The following is a 13,220-nucleotide window of genomic DNA, read 5'->3' as shown; positions in this document are numbered from 1 at the left end:
ATGATACATATAAAACATTCCTGTGCTCACTTGAAGAATCTTCTGGTGCAAATTTATATAGTAATTTTTGAAGCATTTTACCTACCACCCCTAGAGAACATATTTCTAATTAGGGTGTGTGGCATAATATGAAATATATATTTGGTCTTTGTTCATAGTTTCTGACACATGGCTCTTAAAATCCTTGGGATTTCCCTAGTGATGAGTGGATTTTATATGCTAGTGACATGAGGCATGGCCAATGATCCCTACCTATCTTCAGGATGGAGTTGGACTCTAGAAAAGTCAAAGCATGACTAGTGGATTGTAACTGTCAACCCCACTCTTCAACCTCTACAGGGTGTAGAGCGACTGGTTATTGAGTTCAGCCACCAGTGACCAGTGGTTCATTCAACCATATCCTTTTAATTAACATAAGAGGAGAAAAATAGATTGAATGTCTTAAACTTTTTGATACATAGACCATAGCTCTGAGTATATGTTCCTTCAATTTATGCTCTTAAGACTGCAAACTGGCAATCAGATTGAATTTTAACAGTGGGTTCACATTGTTAATACATTTCTAGTAATGACTTGTTCTTTGAAATATTAAATCTCTCTTAAAAGCTTAGACCAGGGAGAACAGAAGCAATTGGTGGCTTTACTTTACAAGATACAGCTATATGTAAATATCATTAAAAGACATAAACTATAGTGAGGTCTTGTATGATACAATAAATCCTAACAATGGGATTTTCAAGTTAACCCAATTGCCAAATAGTTTGGTTATAGCAATAACTATCTATTGCCTTCTTAAACCATAAGACAGCAGAATCTTCCCCATTCTCTATAAAGCCCATATTTCTCCCAGTCCTGAAACCTCTAGGGTGGGGCTCGCTTTCCTGTATGCTTCTTTCAATTCTTAACAACTGACACTGCATCTGCTGATCCCAATCTAATCAATGCAACCAGTGGCACCTTTGCATGTTTCACTTTGGACTGTGCCCAGAGTCGTCAGGCATGGAATGTCAGCCCTCTGGTTTCATTACTCCAGCAGACCTAGCTCACAGGACTCCTTAGTCAATTTTGGGTGGTACACTTCTTAACGGAGCCTCAAAACCTAGATATAGACCATGAGATAGGGTAGATGTACACACGTATCCATAAGTTAGAGGAAAATATATACCTTAAAGTAAAAGTGCACAATAGTTGGCAGTGAGTCAATAAACGCAGCAAGAAAGACCTAAAAAGACACCATAAAGTGTCTATGAAATAGAGCCTCCATCCCAAAACCTAGATATACACCAGTTTCTGTGAGAGCTTATGTTCACACGTATCCATAAACTACTGCAAAATATATACCTGAAAGCAGAAGTACACTAGAGTTTGCAATGAGTACCTCCCTAACACTTCCTCTCCACTATTCCAAGCTTTGGGTCCATGATTGCTCAACAATTTGTTTGGCTTCGTACGTTAACTCTCTTTTCAATCACCAGATTCCAGATGCCACCAGGATGCTGGCCAGGCTTCCCTGGATTGAAGACCCCACCAATATGTCCTGGAGCTCAGCTTCCCCAGAGACCCACCCTACTAGGGAAAGAGAGAGGCAGACTGGGAGTATGGACCCACCAGTCAACGCCCATGTTCAGCGGGGAAGCAATTACAGAAGCCAGACCTTCTACCTTCTGCAACCCTCAATGACCCTGAGTCCATGCTCCCAGAGGGATAGAGAATGGGAAAGCTATCAGGGGAGGGGGTGGGATATGGAGATTGGGTGGTGGGAATTGTGTGAAGTTGTACCCCTCCTACCCTATGGTTTTGTTAATTAATCCTTTCTTAAATAAAAAAAAAAAAATTAAAAAAAAATCCTGAAGCAGCAACTGGGGAATTTGCTCAGTGAGAATAAGGCAGAAGTTGCGCCAAGAGAACCAGAGTTTGTTTTGATGCCTGCCAGCACATATGGTAAAGAAGTGCTCTGAGCCATGGCCCCCCACACCTACTCATAAAATAGACAAACGGCCAGGGAGACGGTGATAGTGCAAAAGACTTGTATACTGGAGACCTCAAGGTTCCAGGTCCAGTCCCCATCATCACCATAAACCAGAGTTGAAGGGAGAGGGAGAGGGAGAGGGAGAGGGAGAGGGAGAGGGAGAGGGAGAGGGAGAGGGAGAGGGAGAGGGAGAGGGAGAGGGAGAGGGAGAGGGAGAGGGAGAGGGAGAGGGAGAGGGAGAGGGAGAGGGAGATTAAAAATAATAGGGAGCCAGGAGGTGGCACAGCAGGTTAAGCACACCGACCAGCATCAGGATCCCAGTTCGAGTTCCCGGTTCGAACCTGCAGGGGGTTCGCTTCACAGGTGGTGAAGCAGGTCTGTAGTTGTCTATCTTTCTCTTCCCTCCTCTCTCAATTTCTCTCGATCCTATCCAATAACAACGACAGAAATAACAACAATAATAACAATGATGACGACGATAAACAACAAGGGCAACAAAAGGAAAAAAGAATGAATAAATTTTAGTTTCTCTTTTATTAATTTTTTCATCTTTATTTATTTATTGGATAGAGACAGCCTGAAATCAAGAGGCAAAGGGCAATTAGAGAAGGGAGAGAGACCGAGAGACATTTGTAAAGCTTTCCCCTTGCAGGTGGGGACCAGCGACTTGAGCCTAGATCCTTGCCTATTGCAACATGTGGACCGAATCAGGTGTGTCACCACCTGGCCCCAATTTCAGTTTCTTTAATCCTCGATGAAAGTTGGCTAGGAAAAGTATCTTGGTTACATGCAGAAAAGTGAAACCGGACCATCATTTAACATGTCACCAAAATCTACTACAGAAATCAATCAATAACTTACAAGCTATAGCTGAAGAAATGTTACTCTGTAATTTAAAAAAGAGGGTATTGTATCCTTGGGGACAAAATGAGTGGAATTGGATGTCATTATGTTTAGTGAAGTAAGTAAGGAGGTGGAAAACAAATAGCAGATGGTCTTGCTTGTTGTTGGAATATACAAAGCTGAAAGACATGAACTTGCCAGGAAAAGTTGCCAACCTGCCTCTAAGACTTTGTGGAAACTATGGGTGAGAGAGGACACAGGACTTTGGTAGCAGCTGTGCTATAAAATGATAGTGCTTTAATTTTATGATCTTATAAACCATTAGTAATCACTAATATTTGTTTAATATTTTTTATTTATTCCCTTTTGTTGCCCTTGTTTTATTGTTGTTATTGTTGTTGTTGTCATCGTTGTTGGATAGCACAGAGAGAAATGGAGAGAGGAGGGGAAGTCAGAGAGGGGGAGAGGAAGATAGACACCTGCAGACCTGCTTCACCGCCTGTGAAGCGACACCCCCCGCAGGTGGGGAGGCGGGCCTCAAACCGGGATCCTTATGCCGTTCCTTGCACTTTGAGTTACATGTGCTTAACCTGCTGGGCTACCGCCCAGCTCCCTAATGTTTTTTGTTTTTGTTTTTTAAGTAGTGCAAACATACACACACAGTAAGAATGTTCTTTCCTCTGGTCTTTACAAATCTATGTGGGACAAAGCAGATTTTGATTAATGAACAGGTGAACATAGTCTCATTTGCTTTCAGAATCAAGTCATTACAAAGATCACCAAGAGAGATAGGAAATAGTAAATACATACTGTATGAAATCACATAACAGAAAACGTATGGGTCAGGAAAGAATCCTGGAATACAAGTAGAGTGGTGAACCTGGATTGGGCATGAAAGCTCTGTTTCTTATCCCACTTTGCTCAAAGTATCTCTCCCATCTGACTGTTGCCAAACTGTGTCCTATATAATGAACCCACTAAGGAGAGCACAGTGCTTCTGTGAGTTCTGTGACCCACTAACCAAGTACTGACTTGAGAAAGGAATTACTGGAATCTTTACATTATAACTAGTTGGTCCAAAAGTATGGGTGTCAAGTTTGGTAGCTACTCTTTGCCTTAATCCAGCTTTCCAGTCTCAACTCTGACACCATCTTCCCAGACAATATTTTTAGTCCACCTCCATGTTAGTTATCAAGCTCAAGCAAAAATTCCTAAAGTCACAGACTCCTAGAAACATACCTAAAATATACTTCCCAGTTTCCTTCTACTCCAAAGTCCCTATTCTCCTCTATTCTATTCCTAACTTTTTACTTCTGTTTATTAAACATGCCGTCCTGCTTGTCATGTTCCTTTCAGCCACCAAGTTGCAGATGCTACTATGATTCCATCCTGATCTCCCTAGACAGACAATTTCACCAATGTGTCCAGAACCTCACCTCTATAGAACCCTACTCCACTAGGGAAAGATAGAAACAGTCTGGGAGTGTGGATTGACCTGCCAACATCCATGTCCAGTAGAAAATCAATTACAGATGTCCAAAACTTCCAACTTCTGCACCTCAAAAAAAAAGAATTTTGGTTCAGATTCCTAGAAGGGGAAAGGAGAAATATTAGAGGAAAGTGACCAGAGGGCTCTGAACCCCAATTCTATCAGGACCCTGAGAGAGAAGAGGAAAATTGGGAGGACACTCAGTAGTAGTGATAGGTGTAAATGTGACTTAGGAAGAGAACTCAGGACCACAGGAAAAAAGGGTATGTATATATATATATATTAGTCAACCTATATCTGTGACCTTGGAAGAATGACTGCAGTTTCCAGTGGAAGGAATAGGGATACAGAACTCTGGTAGTGGGAACAGTGTGGAATCATACCCCTGTTATCTTATGGTTTATAAATTAATATCAAATCACTAATAAAAAAGAAAGTAAAGAAAAGAAAGTATGAGGGTGGGGTAGATAGCATAATGGTTATGCAAAGAGATTCATATACCTGAGGCTCCAAAGTCCCAGGTCCAATCCCCCGCATCACCATAAGCCAGAGCTGATCAGTGCTCTAGAAGAAAGAAAGAAAGAAAGAAAGAAAGAAAGAAAGAAAGAAAGAAAGAAAGAAAGGAAAGAAGGAAGGAAGGAAGAAAGAAACAGAAAGAAAGAGAGAGAAAGTATAGGGGGCTCAAACTTGACAGTGGTGCAGCTGGTTGATTACAGACATTGTGCTCACGGACCAAAGCTCAAGCCCCCGTCCACACCTGCAAAGTGGAAGCTTCATGGGTAATTAAGCAGGTCTCTCTCTCTCTCTCTCTATCTATCTATCTATCTCTCTCTCTCTCCCTCTCTCTCCTCTTCCTCTCTCTCTCTCCTCTTCCCCCTCATCCTTCTCCTTCTCCTCCTGTTCTTTCTCTCCTCTCTCTCTTTACCCATATCCTCCTCCCCGTCTCAACTTCTCTGTCCTATCAAATAAAAATAATAAATATTTCTTAAAGTGGTTCAAGACTTGTGCTCTGATGATCGTTAAATCTGAGGAATCTGACACTAACTCCAGGCAGTTGTGTCAGAATAGAAATGAAATGTTGGACACTAAGTTGGGTGTCTAGGAAATTGAAGACTTGGTGTTAGAAATGCCTCAGAGGAAGTTTAAAACATTAATTTTAATCGACATGGCTCCAGGGGTAATTAATTACAGAGCCACATCACACTTTTAATTTAGATGTATTTGAAGGTAGGATGCAGCTGCAGACACTATAGCAGTAGCTAAGAACTTGTAAAAATGTTCTGAGGGCCTTGGTATTGCTAATTCTTATGTGAATTTATTGGAACTATTATATAAAATCTTCTACTTCTTCAAAGCTGCTCTGTTTTTTTTATTATTATCTTATTTATTTCTTTGATAGTGACCAAGAGAAATTGAGAGGGGAAGGGTGGTAAAGAGGGAGAGAGATAGACAACTGCAACCCTATTTAACCTTTTGTGAAGTTTCTCCCCAGCAGGAGGGGAACAGGGGCTTGAATTTGGATCCTTGTGCACTGTAATGTGTGCAATTAACCAGGTGTACCACTGCCTGCCCCCCACCCCCCACCCCACACCCCCCAAAAGCTGTTCTTTAGGTCAGGTCTACTGTGAAGGAATAGCTAAGCTTCACAGCTAACTGAAGCAGGGTTAATCAGAGACAGCACAGAGCCTATCACTAAACTACATTAATTCAACTGTAGCTATCCCTAGAACCAGGGATAATCATGAGATTATAACACATGCCCATGGCAAACAATTAAAAAAAAAAAAAGTAATAGGTAGAACTTTATATTTCCACAGAGTCTAGAAAAAGGTTTTATAGATTTCAAGAAACAAAGGGACCCACAGCCATTTCTGGAATACCTTTTGAAATATTTTCTTTATTCATTCATTGGCGAGAGAGACAGAGAGAATCAAGAAGGACGGAGGAGATAAGAGAAGAAGAAAGACACCTGCAGCACTAGTTCACCACTCCTGAAACTTTCCTCCTGCAGGTGGGGACTGGAGGCTTGAACCTGGGTTCTTGCACATAGTATCATGAACACTCTACCAGGTGAACCACTGCTTGGCCTCTATTTCTGAGTATCTGTATGTTTGGGGACTCACCATCTTACAGCATATCGAGAAATGTCTATGGGTATTGATTTATAGGTCCCAGTAGATTCAGTAACACCTTATAAAGATTTCATGACGGTTTTCTCCGTTTTTGTTGTTGTTGTTGTTTGTTTGTTTGTTTGTTTTTTGCCTTCAGGATCATAGCTGGGGCTGGGTTCTTGCACCATGAATCCACTGCTCCTGTTGGCCATCTTCTCCTTTTCATTATGATTGTTGCTGTTGGATAGATAGGACAGAGAGAAATTGAGAGAGGAGAGGAAGACAAACACCCACAGACCTGCTTCACTACTTGCGAAGCGACCTTTCTACTTCTCCCTGCAGGTGGAAGCAAGATCCTTGCCCCACTCCACAAACTTTGCGCCATGTGTGCTTAACCCAGTGTGCTTCCACCCGTCCCTACCCCTCTCCACATGTTCTGTAACCATTTTTAAGACCTCAATTATTTCAACAGACCCTGGTGAGTCTTTCAGAGCCTTGACACGAGAGGGAGGGCCCTGGACATGATCTAGGATGTCAGTGCCCCTGAATAGACCAGTGAAAATTGCCAACCTAGTGACTGTATGAGTCAGTGTCAGTGAATGTCTTCTGTAACTTTAGGGGAAGAAAAGTAGAACATGGTAGCTGTTTAATTTTGCCATCTTTCTTAGGAAGGAGGTGTAGGATACTCCAAACATGGGCTGAAATGATGTAATCCATTTTCAGCATCTCATCAGGGAGGAGAGCTTGAGTCAAACAGGCCCACAGAGAAATTAGCGCAAAAGGACAAGTGAATGTCAATTAAAACCAGCAATTGGCTTTGCAGGATGATGTGGGTACTTTATAGGCTAAAAAGAAAGTGCCCATCCTTTGGGGTTGTAATCCATTGATTGCAGCAATTCTCCTCAAAGACCTCGGTGAAATTCTCAGAGCAACATATGACCTCATTAATTAAATGGGTTAACACCCCCCCCCACAGCCTCCCCCTCCCCCGTGTTTTCCTTAATTGCTATTCTGACTTTCAGGAGAAACATTATAAAGTTAAACTGAATACTGAGGATCTCCAATAATCAATGCCACTACCAGACCGCTATGCTTTGAGAAAAATTATACAGATAACTGCATAGGGCATGTGGTCTAGCTTACCTGCACCTTCCAAGGGTCACTGTGTGTGCCAAAGTGTCCTGCTCAATTGGCTTTGTATTCCAAGCCCACTAAAAATCCAAGGTCTTTCATCACCAATTCCCTTCAGATGACCATTCTTTTAATCATCTGATAGCATGCTCTATTTCCATGTTATTCATGGAATACCCATACTTTGAATGCCTTTGATTCTGTTCTAAGCATAAGACAGCAGTTAATAAATAAAACAATAAACAATAAATCAAAATCTTTGCTCCACAGGGACTTTTATTCCATTTGGGGCTTATGCTACACAATTTCTGGAATGCTGTTTGTATGAGCAAATGTCCCTCTTCTGTAATATGCTTTCTCAATGTTTATCCTTGTTGAACTTGTAAACAATGGCCCTTTTGCACCCCGTACAGATCATTGCTCCATACTCCCAGAGGGATAAAGAATAGGGAAACTTCCAATGGAGGGGAAGGGATGTGGTACTCTAGTGACAGCACAATAACCTATTAGAAGGGGGAAAAGCCAAGATGGCAGGATGACTGCAACTCCTGGCTTTCTCTCTGCAAAGCAGCAGCTTAAGTGCTGGGAATATAGAGTGAGGGCAAGACTTTCAAGTCAGTTTGTGAGGGGATACAGCGGTAGTCAAGGAGAGCCAAGGAGGAGAATAGCAGCTTACATACAAGCTGGAGCCGGCTCCAGAAAGGACAAGCACATACCAGATCCTAAGCAAACAAGGAGCCTCCACCAGGTTCCAGATGACACCATGATGCCAGCTGGACTTCACTGGGCAGACGGACCCCTCCATGTGTCCTGGAGCCCCACCTACCCAAGTCCCTGCCTCACTAGGGAAAGAGAGAAACAGGCTGAGAGTATGGATCAACCTGCCATCACCCATGTTCAGCAGGGAAGCAATGACAGAAGCCAGACCTACCACCTTCTGCACCCCATAATGACCCTGGGTCCATAATCCCAGAGGAATAAAGACTAGGAAAGCTATCAGGGGAGAAGATAGGATATGGAGCTCTGGTGGTGGGAATTGTGTGGAGCTGTACCCCTCTTATCCCATGGTCTTGTCAGTGTTCCCATTTTATAAATAAAAACATAAAAATAATCTATTCAATGCCTACCTTGCCCATTTTTCTCAATACTAGGGGCAGCAAGGAGCCTCTGGTTTACCATGAAACAGAAGCATCATGACACATCTCTTCACAAAATGAAGAGACATTTTTTGAATAAATTCACGGCTACAGATAGGGAGGTTAGGGGTAAAATCATTTACCACCCATGTGTGCCCTGAAGGGGCTAAACTGATGAGAGGAGAAAAACGTGTATAAATTAATGCAGTGCAGTGTTTGATTTGAACAACTATTTATCCTTGAGTTGGGCTTTCAGGCAGCCTTCTCGTTAAAGACTATGACTGAGGAGAAAGCGCCACAATTTAAATTGCACATATTCAAGAAGTCTGTTTTACTTGCAACTCAAATTGAAAGTAAATGCCCAAGGCTGGGCGGTGGTGCACCTGGTGGAGCACATATGTTACAATGTGCAAGGACCTGGGTTCAAGCCCCCGGCCCACACCTGCAGGGGAAAAGCTTTTGCAAGTAGTGAAGCAGGGCTGCAGGTGTCCCTCTGTCTCTCTCCTTCTCTAACTCCCATTTCCCTCTTGATTTCTGGCTATTTCTATCCAATAAATAAAGATAATTTAAAAAATTTAAAAAGAAAGAAAGAAAGAAAAAGAAAGAAAGGAAGGAAGGAAGAAAAAAAGAAAGAAAGGGGAGTTGAGCGGTAGCATAGCAGGTTAAGCGCAAGTGGCAAAAAACTCGAGGACCAGCATAAGGATCCTGGTTCGAGCCTCCAGCTCCCCACCTGCGGTGGGGGCGGGGTCATTTCACAGGCGGTGAAGCAGGTCTGCAGGTGTCTATCTTTCTCTCCCCCTCTTTGTCTTCACCTCCTCTCTCCATTTCTCTCTGTCTTATCTAACAATGACGACATCAATAACACCAACAACAAAAACAAGGGCAACAAAAGGGAAAATAAATCAATAAATAAAGTTTTAAAAAGAAGAAAATGCCCTTGTAAAATTTAAACATATATTGCAAAACATATAAAACATAGCTATTTCAGTTCCCTCAATCACTCCAAGGCTAACCTTGTCAGACAAGCCACTGAGTTGCAGATGCTATCATGATGCCAACCTGACTTCCCTGGACCAATGACCTTACCAATGTACCCTGGGACCCCACATCTCCAGAGCTCTGCCCCACTAGGGAAAGATAGAAACAAGCTGAGAGTATAGACCAACCTGCCGATACCATGTCCAGCAGAAAAGCAATTTCAGATACCAGACCTTCCACCTTCTGCATCCCATAATGATCCTGGTCTATGTTCCAAGAGGGATAAAGAACAGGAAAACTTCCAATGGAGGGGATGGGATTTGGAAATTTGGTGGTGGAATTTGTATGAAATTGTACCCCTCCTGTCTAGTCAATCATTATTATATCAATAAAAATAAATAATAAATAAAACATACATTGCAAAACATCAATAACAACAATAATAATAACTACAACAATAAAAAAACAATAAGGACAACAGAAGGGAAAATAAATAAATAGTAAAAAAAAAAAGCCAATGCCCTTGTAAAATTCAAACATATGAATGTGCTGCATTAAGTTTTAATGATAGAATCTGTTTATACAATTTACCAGTCCTGCATATTTCCGGTCAGGGCACAGATCCTTCCTTGAGAAATAAATAGTCAACAAAGAGAAAACATCTTCATGGTACTTCAAAATAAGTCATCACCAAGGGCAACAAAAGGGAATAATCAATGGGTTTAAGAAGGCAATGGATTGCTATAATCAAATTATTTGGCAATTGGGTTAACTTTGAAAAATCCCTTTGTTAGGATTTGTTGTATCATACACAACATCACCATCATTTATGTCCTTTGATATTATTTGTATATAGCTGTGCCACCGGTTGCTTCTGTTCTCCCTGGTCTAAGCTTTTAAGAGAGTCAACATATCGAAGATGCAGCCTATGGTCTGTGCATTAAAAATTTTGAGACATTAAATCAATTTTTCCCCTCTCATATTAATTAAATAGTGATTTATATGACTACAAATTAATAGGAGTGTACATAAACACCATTCCTACCACCAAAAGACTGTCTCCCCACCCCTGCCCCATGAAGCCAAACATCCACCCCATGTATAAAAGGTATGTATAAAATTTTACAGTATTGTAAAGCAACATAAATCCGTATCAAAGTAATAAAAAAAAGGTCAATGTCTCTGTGACATTCTTTTAAACACAAATTCTCCAGAAAGTGCCCAGCAACCCATGTGAATCTCACTTGGTTCAACGAGATACCATGAGTCAGAAAACAATAAATAGATAAAGCATTTTCTGCCCACATAGGTTGTGCTGACTCAGACTAGAAGTTTTTGTTTTGTTTTGTTTCTTTACCAGAGCATTGATCAGCTCTGACTTATGTTGGTATATAGGGAAACTGAACCTAGGACTTCAGAGCCTCAAGCATGAGAGTCTCTTTGCATAACAATTATGCTATCTACCCAGCCATAGAAGTATTGATCCATAAAACATATACCTTGCCTTGGTGGATGGCTGGCAGCAGAATAGAGGTAGCATGACATGGACATGAAGTAAAGGGAGATAAAATTGGATAGTAGAGACGAGAAGCCAGGGACTGGCCAGCTCAGAATCCCCATCTCGGAACATCCCAGAAGGAGGTGAGCCCTAAGAGAGGAGAGTGATCTGTCTCTCATCTGGACAGGGTCATCTGGTAACCATTGTTTACATGTCAGTATCTCTCTGTCTCACTCTCAAACTGTCAGCCCCCTGAGGACAAGGGTAAGATGCTCTTTACCTTTGAATCACCACTCTGCCCAGCTGGCACATAACAGGATTCGTAACTGCTATTTTAAGAGAGGAAGGTGAGAAGGAGAGAGGGAAGGATAAGGGAGAACAGATGCCTCTTGATTCTTCCTGTAGGGCTGAGCTGGGATAAGGGATGAAGGAAGGAAGGGAGGATGCTGAAGCTGGTGCTATTTACATCAATCCAGACTAGACTTCCTCAAGCCCCGCTCCCATCCTTGTTGTCTGAAGAGCAGCAAAAACTGCCACTTTCAACTAGAGAAGCTGGGACAGCATGACAATTAGCAGAACAGCTTTCATTTCTTGAGTATTCTGTAACTATTCATACATTAAGTCCTCTGTTAGCATCATTGATAGGTTTCTGGACATCGTGATTTTTAAGCAGAAACAAAGTATAATGAAAGCAGGACTTTGAATAAAATGGTTTCATCCAGAATTGGCTAAGATTTGTTTTTTTAATCAACATTCCAGCAAAGCGATATTATTCAAAGACATGCTGTATTATAAACAGATTACTTGGGAGTAGGGCGGTAGCGCAACGGGTTAAGCGCACATGACACAAAGCGCACGGACCAGTGTAAGGATCCCGGTTCGAGCCCCCGGCTCCCCACCTGCAAGGGGGGAGGTCGCTTCACAAGTGGTGAAGCAGGTCTGCAGGTGTCTATCTTTCTCTCCTCCTCTCTGCCTTCCCTTCCTCTCTCCATTTCTCTCTGTCCTATCTGGCAACAAAGACAACAATAACAATAGCAATAATAATCACAACAATGATAAAACAACGAGAGCAACAAAAACGGGGGGGGGGGTGTTAATGGCCTCCGGGAGCAGTGAATTTGTAGTGCAGGCACACGAGCCCCAGCGGTAACTCTGGATGCAAAAAAAGAAAAAGAAAAATAGATTACTTGGTCAAAGTACAAACTACAAACTTTAGACTGAATTCCTTATGCTGACAATTGAATAAAGGGGAAACCAAAAAGTTTGTGCTTTCCCGTGGCTGTTTCCCTTTGCCTCTGGGTCAACGCCAAATCGCATCCTTTGCCTCTCAAACTAGTGTCCTTTCCACCATTTTCTCACCTCCACTTCCTCCACTCTGAACACTATCACCTCCACCACCAAAACATCTGTCTCTTCATCCTTCTTTTTCTGGCTTATGTGTCTCCTTCAGGGCTCACCTTATCCATTACCTATTCCAGGTCTCTGCCTTTCTCCCCAGTTTCCCAGTTTCAACTTTTTTTTTTTTTTGCCTCCAGGGTTATTGCTGGGGCTCAGTGCTGGCACTGCTCCTGGTGGTCATCCCTTCCCCCCATTTTATTGCCTAGGACAGAGAGAAATTGAAATGAGAGGGGAAGGTAGAGGAGGAGAGAAAAAGATAGACACCTGCTCCCCAGTTATGACTATAGACCTATCTGTTTTATGATGATCCACCTCCACATCCTCACAGGCTTATTGAAGTTGGAGAGTTTTTCTTCCGAACTGGAATTGCTGACTTAACTACTTCTCTCTTGCCACACAAATTTTATAGGTGATCAAATTTATCTCTTCCCTTCCCCCCCCCCAGTACTTAGCCCTAAGACACTACCTGCCAATCTTCAACAAATATTTAATGAGACATTGAACACCTAAATTTCACGTTTTTCTTCCAGAAAGTTAATTCTGTAACATTTTGAAATCGTGATGCTTATTTCTCTGCGATTTTATTATCAGCAAACATGCAGACTAATACCACCTGACTTGGTCAAGTCCACCGTTAATCAGGCCTCAGTGAAAATATAATGGAGGT

The 13,220-nt window shown here is 42.0% G+C and overlaps 1 long non-coding RNA gene across 1 annotated transcript; it reads right to left on the bottom strand.

Moving 5' to 3' along the window:
• Nucleotides 1-6,551: 6,551 nt before the first annotated feature.
• Nucleotides 6,552-11,301, bottom strand: LOC132541755 (uncharacterized). Its single transcript, XR_009552852.1, has 2 exons — nucleotides 11,157-11,301; nucleotides 6,552-6,649 (listed from the first exon to the last, which is right to left on the bottom strand). It is a non-coding gene; the product is annotated as an uncharacterized LOC132541755 (long non-coding RNA).
• Nucleotides 11,302-13,220: the final 1,919 nt, after the last annotated feature.

This window comes from Erinaceus europaeus, chromosome 12 (genome assembly GCF_950295315.1).
Source record: "Erinaceus europaeus chromosome 12, mEriEur2.1, whole genome shotgun sequence".
Classification (NCBI taxonomy): Eukaryota; Metazoa; Chordata; class Mammalia; order Eulipotyphla; family Erinaceidae; genus Erinaceus; species Erinaceus europaeus.
The sequence above is the reverse complement of the archived record's forward strand: the minus strand, read 5'-3'. Positions and strand labels throughout refer to the sequence as shown.